The 10616-nt window shown below is 40.9% G+C and overlaps 1 long non-coding RNA gene across 1 annotated transcript; it reads right to left on the minus strand.

Annotated features, from left to right (window-relative positions):
- Positions 1-994: 994 nt before the first annotated feature.
- On the minus strand, positions 995-6885 carry LOC128837053 (uncharacterized). Its single transcript, XR_008444881.1, has 3 exons — positions 6735-6885; positions 2733-2892; positions 995-2412 (listed from the first exon to the last, which is right to left on the minus strand). It is a non-coding gene; the product is annotated as an uncharacterized LOC128837053 (long non-coding RNA).
- Positions 6886-10616: the final 3731 nt, after the last annotated feature.

Consider the following 10616-nt stretch of genomic DNA (forward strand, 5'->3'; position numbering starts at 1 on the left):
TCTTCACTTATGGGAATGAGAACTTTATCATATAGCTGATTACATTTAGTGTGACCATTTTCAGATGACAACTTGTCAAAGCCTCCATATGCAGGTTTGATTACAGAATACAGACTTTAGCAGGGTGTCATGAATTTATGGTGGTTTCAAAATAGAGGTATAAAGTCAAACTTTGGGTCTGATTCTGGGGCTTTCTGCATTGGTGCAGGAACAATTTTTATAGTGGAGGTGCTGAAGGTGGAAACCGTGTAATTTGGGTTGTTATTACTACTTCAAGCCAGGAGTATGGCAGCACCCCTAGTTCTAGCACCTATGGTTTTCTGCTAAGCCTCGGAACTCTGAGATGTTTCAATCAGGCAGAGAGTAAAACCACTTCCCTGGGACTGAAGTATTTGGACATAAAATGGACCTTTTTTGATCACAGAAACTCACCCAAGAAATCTCAATTAACTCATCATGGTTTCTGTATCAATAGGAATGATGAAAAACAGAAAGCTGCTACAACCATAAACAGTATCTCCTCATTGCGGGGAGGGCAAAAATAATGGGCCAAATTAATATCTGGTGTAATTCCATTGACGTCAGTACAGTTACACCAAGAAGGAGTTTGTCCCTATGTATTTTGTTATATATGTGATAGATGAGAACTATTGATGAGATAGTGACAAATGTAATGCCTTGTTTCAGCACAAAGACTGCACAAGCACTGCAGTTTGAAATTGTATGAAAACACCCCTGCCATATGAGTCCAGAGGGGATTATGGAGCAATAAGGAAGCTGTAAACTTGATGGAATCCTCATCAGGAATAGCATGAAGGATCTTGTAAAGCAGCACCTTCCCTTAAGTACATTGTATACAACTATCAACAAAGGTCAGATCTGAATCCAAATGTCAAGGTTCAGGAAAGTGGTTCCAGTTCAATATGCATGAAACATGGGCAGCAATGAATGGTGACAAAAATTAATAAAGTAAAATTCCCATAAGAATTTTTTTTTTATTATTTCAGTAAACAACTGTAGTGACAGCTCTGGACCTTTATAATATTAATTGTCGCACAAATACCTTTTAACATTCCTCATAACAAATATAATCAACCATCAGTGCTAAAGTCTTAGAAGAGAAAATTAGGGTTGTGGTTTCAGTGTTTGATATGAACCTGAAACTCTCAGAGCTTCTCCAGATTCCTGAAGAGGGCACGGGGCCTGATTCTTCTTTCATATTCATTGCGGTAAATCAGGAATGACACCAGTGAAACCAACAGAATTACACTGGTATAAGTGGGAGGAGAACCAGGCCTTGATTTGGCAGGGCCAGGGTCTGACTGGCTGGAGAGAAAGTTCAGCAGAGAGTCATTGAAACAGAAATGAAACTGCTGAGCTTTCAGGTTTGGTTTTTACAGGAATCATGTAAAACAAAACAACACATAAAACCCCAGAGCTGTTGCAGCCTCTAGACACATTCTATTCATGAGGCTTAAATCCATAAAAAGAACTAACTATGAACATAAACCCAGTTAGCTAGTCCCCCATAGCACTCCCTACTTTAGATTCTGCCCAGCAACTCCTGCAACTAGCCCAAATTCTTTTCAAGATTCTGAGTCTAACTAGGCTCAGCTGCCTCTAATTTTTTCCCAACTGAAGTGCCTCCTGAAGAGTCTCAAAACCCCACAACCACTATCTGGCTCAATAAAGCTCATTTCAGGCAACCACTGGCATAGTGCCAGGGAGCACAGAAAAACTCATCCTTGTCTAGGACAGTGGTTCTCAAACAGGTGTACACATACCCCTGGGGGTACACAGAGATCTTCCAGGGGGTACATCAGCTCATCTAGATATTTGACTAGTTTTACAATGGGCTACATAAAAAAAACACTAGAAAAGTCAGTAGAAACTAAAATTTCATACAAGGACTTGTTTATACTGCTCTATATACTATACACTGAAATGTAAGCACAATATTTATATTGCAATCAATGTATTTTATAATTATATGGTAAAACTGAGAAAGTAAGCAATTTTTCAGTACTAGTGTGCTGTGATACTTTTGTATTTTTATGTCTGATTTTGTAAGCAAGAGTTTTTAAGTGAGGTGAAACTTGGGGTACGCAAGACAAATCAGACTCCTGAAAGAGGTACAGTAGTCTGGAAAGGTTGAGAGCCACTGGTCTAGGATAACAAAGGGATGCAGCCTGTGACATCTCCTTTCTCCTCATGTCTTCAAAAGGTGACTGTCTGGCCTGTCCCGCTATCCTGTACTTTTGGGGGAGTGGTAGTCAGCAAGCTCATCTCCACGCATCACATGCAGAATATTCAGCTTCTTCAGGGCCTGATACATCAGCAGTAGCTGGACCAGGGAATGCTCCTCATTTTCTACTGTTGCCATGTATTCTGATATCTCCACATTAATGGGGACTAACAAAACAATCAACAAAACACTTTAACTTCTCTCATCCAGTTCCCTTTGAGAGAAAACAGTAATTAGTGATAGTAATAGTAAACTCAGTGGTTATTGGTTATTACTAATAAGCAGGCACATTTCAACAGAACAAAGTTAAAATATTGTGCAGCCCAGCTGTCCATGTCACTGGCTTTCCTCCTTTCACAGCTGCACCATCCTCTTGGCCAGAAGTAAAATTCTCACTTCTCCAAACATCCCCACTCCTCCATGGTTAGTTTCACCAGAATAAATTGGTTCCGAATAAATAGTTTCCCTTCTAATTTGCTAGCCTTACCTCCTTGTTCAAAGCAAGTCATCAGCAATAGAGATCCAAATGAGCTTAACATCTACAATAACCCAAGGCAGATTGCAAGTGGATCCCTTGTTTGTTATGGCAACTGAGCAGGAAAATCCTCTTCCAAGATAACAGCATTAAATTCAGGAAGAGCAGAGGCCTGGTAAATAAAAAAATTGACAATATAAGAAACAAAAATGGTTAGCTATGTTTGATAAGGATTAGGAAACAGGTCCAGGATGGGTCAGAGTAAACTGATACAGGGTCAATAGCTAAGGGAATACTGATTAGGTGGACAGATGACAGCAGACTCCAAAATTAACATCTTTCCTGCTTGAATTGGAAAGGAATAAAAAAGGCCAGATCCTGCAGCCTTTGTGTCCCTGCCACTGGCCTGCTGGGCGACCTTGGGAAAGTCACTTCACCACTCCGTGCCTCAGTTTCCCCATCCATAAAATAATTATACTGGCCTCCTTTGTAAAGTGCTTTGAGCTCTACTGACAATAAGCACTATATAAGAGCTAGGTATTACAGTTGTTATTATTATTTGTTAAGCCAGACTCCACTGGCTTCACTGGGATTTTAGTTAAATAAGGACCACAGTCTCAGACCCAAAGAAGACAGAAAAAATGCATTAGGCTCCCCCCACCCCACCCCCACAATAACAAACCCTAATCTACCTAAATAACACTTTGTAACAGCTCTTCCTGACCAGATACTAGTTCTGTGCCCAGAGCCAGTGCTAGGCATAAGCAGGCTAAGCAATTGCTTAGGGCTCTGAGCAGCTCAAGGGGGCCCCTATTCGCTTTTTATTATAAGAACTTGCCTGTTTTAGTATTGGAGGGGGGCAAAAATATTCCTGCTTATGGGCTAACACCGGCACTGTCTGTGCCTACCTATTAAACATCCTTCATATTGTACAACAACCTGAATGGGTAGAGAAAGCTCATACTCATCAATGATGCAACTAGGAATAAAAGAAAAGGAGTTTTAATGGTGACCAATATATATAGGTGTATGGTAAATTATACCCCCTTCTCCTGGTCAGGTAAGATAGCAAGAAGTATAGTAAACTGAAGTAGGATAGTCTGTATCCAAATAGCACAAGCCAGTGAAAAGTTAGTTTAAGAAAGCTCTCTTGAGGCAACAAAGGTGTCTCTGTAAGCACAAAGCAAGCCATACATCATGAGACATTGATAACATAATCTGGATTAGTCTTCATACCTTGCTGGCTGTCTCAAATTTACTACTATTTATTATTCTATTACAATAGTATCTAGCAGCCCCAGCTGAGATCAGGGTCCAAATGGGCTAGGCGCTGTATGAATGCATAGCAAGACAGGCTCTATCCTGAAGAATTTACAGTCTAGGGTCTGATCCTACAAACTCATAAACATGAATAATCCAATAGAACACAAATTTAAAGTTAAGCATGCGCTTAAGTCATTGCAAGATTGGGCCCTAAACAGATGACAGCCCAGATAGGTATTATTAGCCTCATTTTCCAGAGGGAGCACAGAGAACCAAAGCCGGTGGCAGAGCCAAAAATTGGACACAGATCTCCTCAGTTGTAGGCTAGTATTTAAACCACAAGCTCATCTTTCCTCCCACATTTATTGCTCTCCCATCATAGCATCATAGATTATTGTTAGAGAGAGAAGACAGAAGCAATATTATACCTGCTACCAACTGGTACATACTGACTGGTTAACACTGTTACTCCATGAGCACCAGCTCCTTTCCAGATAATCCACACCATTTTGAAAACTCTCTCTCTTGGACTCTAATTCTTTTCCTTAGATTCCCAAATTTATCATTGTTGAATTTAAACTCTTGCTGATGAATTCAACACCGTGATCTACAGAACAGCAACGTCTGATTGATTGTTAGGTTTCTCCCTAGCCTGTTTTAACCCTAACACTGTTATTTATATAAAGGAACATCAATGTGCTTGGAGTGTGATGCAATATCCTAAAAACAACATAAAATACATATTTATTTAAAATAACCAATAATATAAAAGGCCACCCAGTAAAAATTCAGACAAAACTAACCAGTGGGAAAAAGCAGTGGGGAAGGAGGAAAGGTAATAAATATGAGGCCTTGCTGTTACAGTAAAAAACACCATTGGAACAGAAAAGGTTAAAGGCGTTGTTATAAGTGGTGAGAAATGGACTGATATATATATATATATATATATATAAAATTGGGGATCTAGTGGTAATTATAGCTAACCTGCTGCTGAAGGCACAACAGTGGGGTTTTTACAAGGCCATGGATACCTGTCGGAATAGACTCCTTTAGTTGTGGGAAGCCAAGAAGAAATGAACTCTGAGCATGCAGTCTTGAGAGGATGCTCCTAGGAGGGTAAAGCCTTCTGAAGGGGATAGGTGGGAGGACTACAAGCCACAACATTTATAGGCACATCCCTGAATGATGAGGGAAACTGCTGGAAGGTAACCAGCTCTACACCTTCAGCCGTCACCTTCAGCCCCCCAACTAAAACCTCTCCAGTGCATCATCAAGGATCTACAACCTATCCTGAAGGACGATCCCTCACTCTCACAGATCTTGGGAGACAAGCCAGTCCTCGCTTACAGACAGCCCCCGCAACCTGAAGCAAATACTCACCAGCAACCACACACCATACAACAAAAACACTAACCCAGGAACCTATCCTTGCAACAAAGCCTATTGCCAACTCTGTCCACATATCTATTCAAGGGACACCATCATAGGACCTAATCACATCAGCCACACCATCAGAGGCACGTTCACCTGGACATCTACCAATGTGATATATGCCATCATGTGCCAGCAATGCCCCTCTGCCATGTACATTGGCCAAACCGGACAGTCTCTATGCAAAAGAATAAATGGACACAAATCAGACATCAAGAATTATAACATTCAAAAACGAGTCGGAGAACACTTCAACCTCCCTGGTCACCCAATTACAGACCTAAAAGTTGCAATTATTCAACAAAAAAACTTCAAAAACAGACTCCAACAAGAAACTGCAGAACTGGAATTAATTTGCAAATTGGACACCATTAAATTAGGCTTGAATAAAGACTGGGAATGGATGGGTCATTACACAAAGTAAAAATTATTTCCCCATGCTAATTTTTCCCCTACTTTTACTCACACCTTCTTGTCAACTGTTTGAAATGGGCCATCCTGATTATCACTACAAAAGTTTTTTTTCTCCTGCTGATAATAGCCCACCTTAATTGACTAGTCTCATTAGAGTTGGTATGGCAACACCCATTTTTTCATGTTCTCTGTGTATTTATATCTTCCTGCTGTATTTTCCACTGCATGCATCCGATGAAGTGGGTTTTAGCCCACGAAAGCTTATGCTCAAATACATTTGTTAGTCTCTACGGTGCCACGAGTACTTCTCGTTCTTTTTGCTGATACAGACTAACACAGCTATCACTCTGAAACCAGCTCTACACAGGATTTTAGTGGCAGCAACCACTAGAAACACACAACACTGCAGGCCTGATCCCTCACTCAAACTAAACCCCTGATGAAGTTTTGCATGAGCATGGAGCATAGTTTGGAGCCCTGCCTGTGCATTGCTGATATCGTCCTTTGAATGAATATTCAGTTTTGTGCTGAAGTGCAGCTGCGATACAAGCGTTTAACAGTGGACCTGGCAATGTGAAGCATGCAACATGCCAGTGAAGTTAAGAAGAAGCTGCATGAAAGGTGGCTATACTGCAAAGGGATTTGTTGCTGTGTGTTTTCTCTGCAGCGTGCTGATAATGAACAGGCAGCTATCCCTCCTCCCCCCCTATGTCCTGCCATCCAGAGAAGAGGATAAGAAAAAAAACAAAGGAAGAAGGGGAAAGGTTATGTGGTCAGAATGGGTGGGGTAAGACCACCACCCATCATGTCTTATCGTCCCTCACACAGACATAAACTCCGTTCTAGAAGGGCGTGCAAAATGGTATTCAGAGTGATAGCAACGGAACCAACTGAGAAACAACTCACCAAAGGGAATTACAGAGGAAAATATACTTGACCGTTGGTCTCTTTTTTGCCTGAATCCTTTAGAATGGTCTTTTTGCAGCCCACAGTCCTGCACAGTGAACATGGGCAGTCCCTTGAAACACCCAAGTTAGGCAAATCCCCTCTGAGGAACACTTTTGCCTGTCAGCTGCAGGAAATGCCCCCTCCCGTCCCCTGTGCACAGTGGAGAATGACTCAGTAAGTGTCAGCCCATGGTTAAAAAGGAAGTGTACAGAATGTACTAAGCACTGAAAAACTCATGTGGGTGAGTGGGTGGGTGAGAAGCAAATCGGGTGTGAAAGGGCACCTAACCATGTTCTACTAGCCTAGGTTTGGTTTGGGGTTTTTTTAGTCTTAAAGATGTTTCTTATTTACAGAGAGTGGTAAGTGTGCAACGCCCTTTACAAAACCAGAAAGAGACACTGGGAGACATTCATCCCTGGAGTAACTCCATTGACTTCAAAGGAGTTGTGCTAGCAATTCCTTTGGGTCAAGCTCCCTGCCACAAGAGCTAGCCATCTGAAGACTTGATCCTGCAAATTGCTGAACACTCTCAACGCCCACAGATTTCAACAGGAGCTGAGGGGGCTCGGCAGTTTGCAGAAGACACTTGGCACTCACTAGGTTTGGGCTCAAGCTCAGCCGGAAACTGGACAATGGTTCAGGTCCAGGAAGGTGTGGAGACAAAGGAGTGGGTATTAAAAGGTTCGCGGCACACTGAAAGTGTCAGTGTGCTGAGAATAGAGGCAGCATGAAAGAAAACGTGGAACCAAGAGTGGGAGCAGTCAAAGAAAGCTGTTGGGTGCAGAGGAGCATAAGAAACGAGATGCAGTACAGACTAAAATGATGGAAAAAATTAGTTGGTGTAGAGTGAAAGGAAACCACATCAGTTACTGTAGTGGAAATATTCAAGGGCATCCATTTGAATAATGAACCATGTTTATACTAACAATAAATGGCAGGAATTTACAATCCAAATTATGAATAAATGCAGTACTCAGTTTGTCTCTCCTCAGCAGAGATGTACATAAAACTGAAAGGTAGAGAAAAAGCACCGTAAAGAGGAGCTCCTATTTACCCTTTCATAACACTAGAACAAGGAAACATTCAGTGACATTGAAAGGCAACACATTTAAAACCAGTACAAGGAAATTACTTTACACAAGGCGCAATTAACCCGTAGAATTCATTGCCATGGGATATGATGGAGGTTTGGCACTTACATTCTAACCATGATCAGACATTTATACAGATAATGAAAACAATACAGAGATACGTCAATCAGATATGGAAAAAAACCTGTTTTTAAAAGGAATAATGTTTTTAAACCCTGATGCTTCAGGTCATAAGCCAATCACTAACTTCTGTGAGTTAGAAAGAAACTTTCTTTGGGGGAAGATTATTCCATAACTGGTCACTAGGGAGTTTTCCTGCCGCTTACTTTGAAGCATCTGGTTCTGGCTGCTGATGGAGACAATACTGACCTAGATGGACCATGGATCTGATCTGGTCTGGCTGGCAATTCCTATTTTGTCTTCAATATGGATCTCTATTCCACACTCTTTCTGTGCAGGCTGTTACTTATTGAATTCAGTAGGAGTTTTGGAAACAGATTAGCTGTGGAACATATACTGGATATCACAATGAGGGTAAGAGACAGCCCTGTGGATTGATAAGGAAAATGTTGTCCACATTTTGAAATCCTTAATTATAATGGAATTTGTCAGGTCTGTTTCTATTCAAAGAATGATACATTCAGTACCTGAACTTTATATGAATGTTACCATTTTTAAAAGCCAAGTATTCAATGCACCACAGCAAACATCACACTTGCAAAAAGGTTTCAGAGTGGTAGCCGTGTTAGTCTGTATCAGCAAAAAGAACGAGGAGTACTTGTGGCACCTTAGAGACTAACAAATTTATTTGAGCATAAGATTTCGTGGGCTAAAACCCACTTCATCGGATGTATGCAGTGGAAAATACTGTAGGAAGATATATATACACAGAGAACATGAAAAAATGGGTGTTGCTATACCAACTGTAACAAGAGTAATTAATTAAGGTGAGCTATTAGATGAGCTATTTTCAGCAGGAGAAAAAAAACTTTTGTAGTGATAATCAGGATGGCCCATTTCCAATAGTTGACAAGAAGGTGTGAGTAACAGTGTGTGTGTGGGGGGGGAATAGAATGGGGAAACAGTTTTTACTTTGTATAATGACCAATCCACTCCCAGTCTGTATTTTCCACTGCATGCATCCGATGAAGTGGGTTTTAGCCCACGAAAGCTTATTCTCAAATAAATTTGTTAGTCTCTAAGGTGCCACAAGTACTTGGAAAAGGTTAGTTTCGAGAAAAATAAAGAGTATGAAGCTTGATTTTCCCAGAAGGATTCCATAAAAATATATCCTTTTATTTCCAGTCACATTCATGGTATATCCCTCCCATTTTATCCTCATCTCTCTTTCTCTAAAACTCCCTCTCCTGGAACTCCAACAGATTGTCCCCCTGGCTTCAGGCCTTCGAAAGGTTATAGTGAAAATTATTGATGTTTCATTACCAAAAAATACTGTGTAGAACCTGCAGATATGCAAGGTGGCCTGCAACACACCAGCTTGCACTGCTGCCCTGTCAGATCTCATAAACTAAGAAAGATTAGTATTCGATGGGAGACATATACAGCAAATCATGGTGGTGGGCCTCTTCTCATTGATTCAATGTCAGATGTGTCTGGATAAGAAACAAAACTGATCCCCTGACCACCTGTGGGTTTAAAGATCCTATGGCACTTTTTGCAAGATTAGACATGTTAAAACCTCTGCCCTGGCCAAATTCCAATTTGATTAATTACATTCTGCCTCCTTGAATTCCCTTTGTTTCAGCTGGATAAGGTATTCTTCACTTCCTGTCCTATCATGCAGTGTACTGTGGACCCAACACTGCTGTGGATGAAATGATCCCTGTGAATAGTTTGAATACTAGTGTGAGTTTCTAAAGACTTTGGGATCCTTCAGGATGAAAGATGCTCTGTAAGAAGTAAGATGATTAAGATATAATATAAATAACAACAAGCAGTAGTAGCCTTGCTTTAAATCTTCCCATTCTGTGCAATACACTTGATGAAGGTACTGATAAAAGCCCACTGCCCACATATGCCTTCTAGTAGATAGAAGATAGGAGAAAATCAGTGCAAAAATGGAGGGGAGACAACTTAAAAAAGAAGCACTGGATTTTGCAGCACAGATTATCCACATGATGCATGGCTCAGAAGATAAGACTAAAGCATAAATCATATATTTGTGACTCACAGCAACAAAAGTTTCAATCAGCTCTTGCTCCCTCTGACCTGAGCTTGCTTTCACTTCAGTGAAGCAGGATCAAACTTTAATATGGGCCTGGTTCTGTGAGGAGCACCTCATCACAATCCATTGAAGTCAGTGGGCACTGAAGCACTTGTTACCATGCTGATTCGGAATGTATATTGGCAAATGACAACAAAATTTAAGAGGAAAGGACTCTGAACTGAGTACATTGTCTTTGCTGTTACTGTTCTGCCAAGAGACCTTGTGAGAATTGTCATAGGTAGAGCCCTGCACGGATACAAAATGTTTATCCTCATCTGATCCACGAACCATAAACACGGTGTAAACATGATATAAAGTGGATGTACTCAGGGCTCTAGATATAAAATTTGGATCTCATCGATCCACAATCCACAAACATGGTCCATGGATATCGCAGATGCGGATATCTGCAGATATAAAGCATCGGATATCTGCAGATCTGCAGAACTCTAATCATAGGATACTACGTACTCAATCCAAGATGCTGCCAAGATGCTTGCCAAGATGTTTTCCTTTGTGCAA

The sequence above is a fragment of the Malaclemys terrapin genome, chromosome 4, assembly GCF_027887155.1.
Source record: "Malaclemys terrapin pileata isolate rMalTer1 chromosome 4, rMalTer1.hap1, whole genome shotgun sequence".
Classification (NCBI taxonomy): Eukaryota; Metazoa; Chordata; order Testudines; family Emydidae; genus Malaclemys; species Malaclemys terrapin.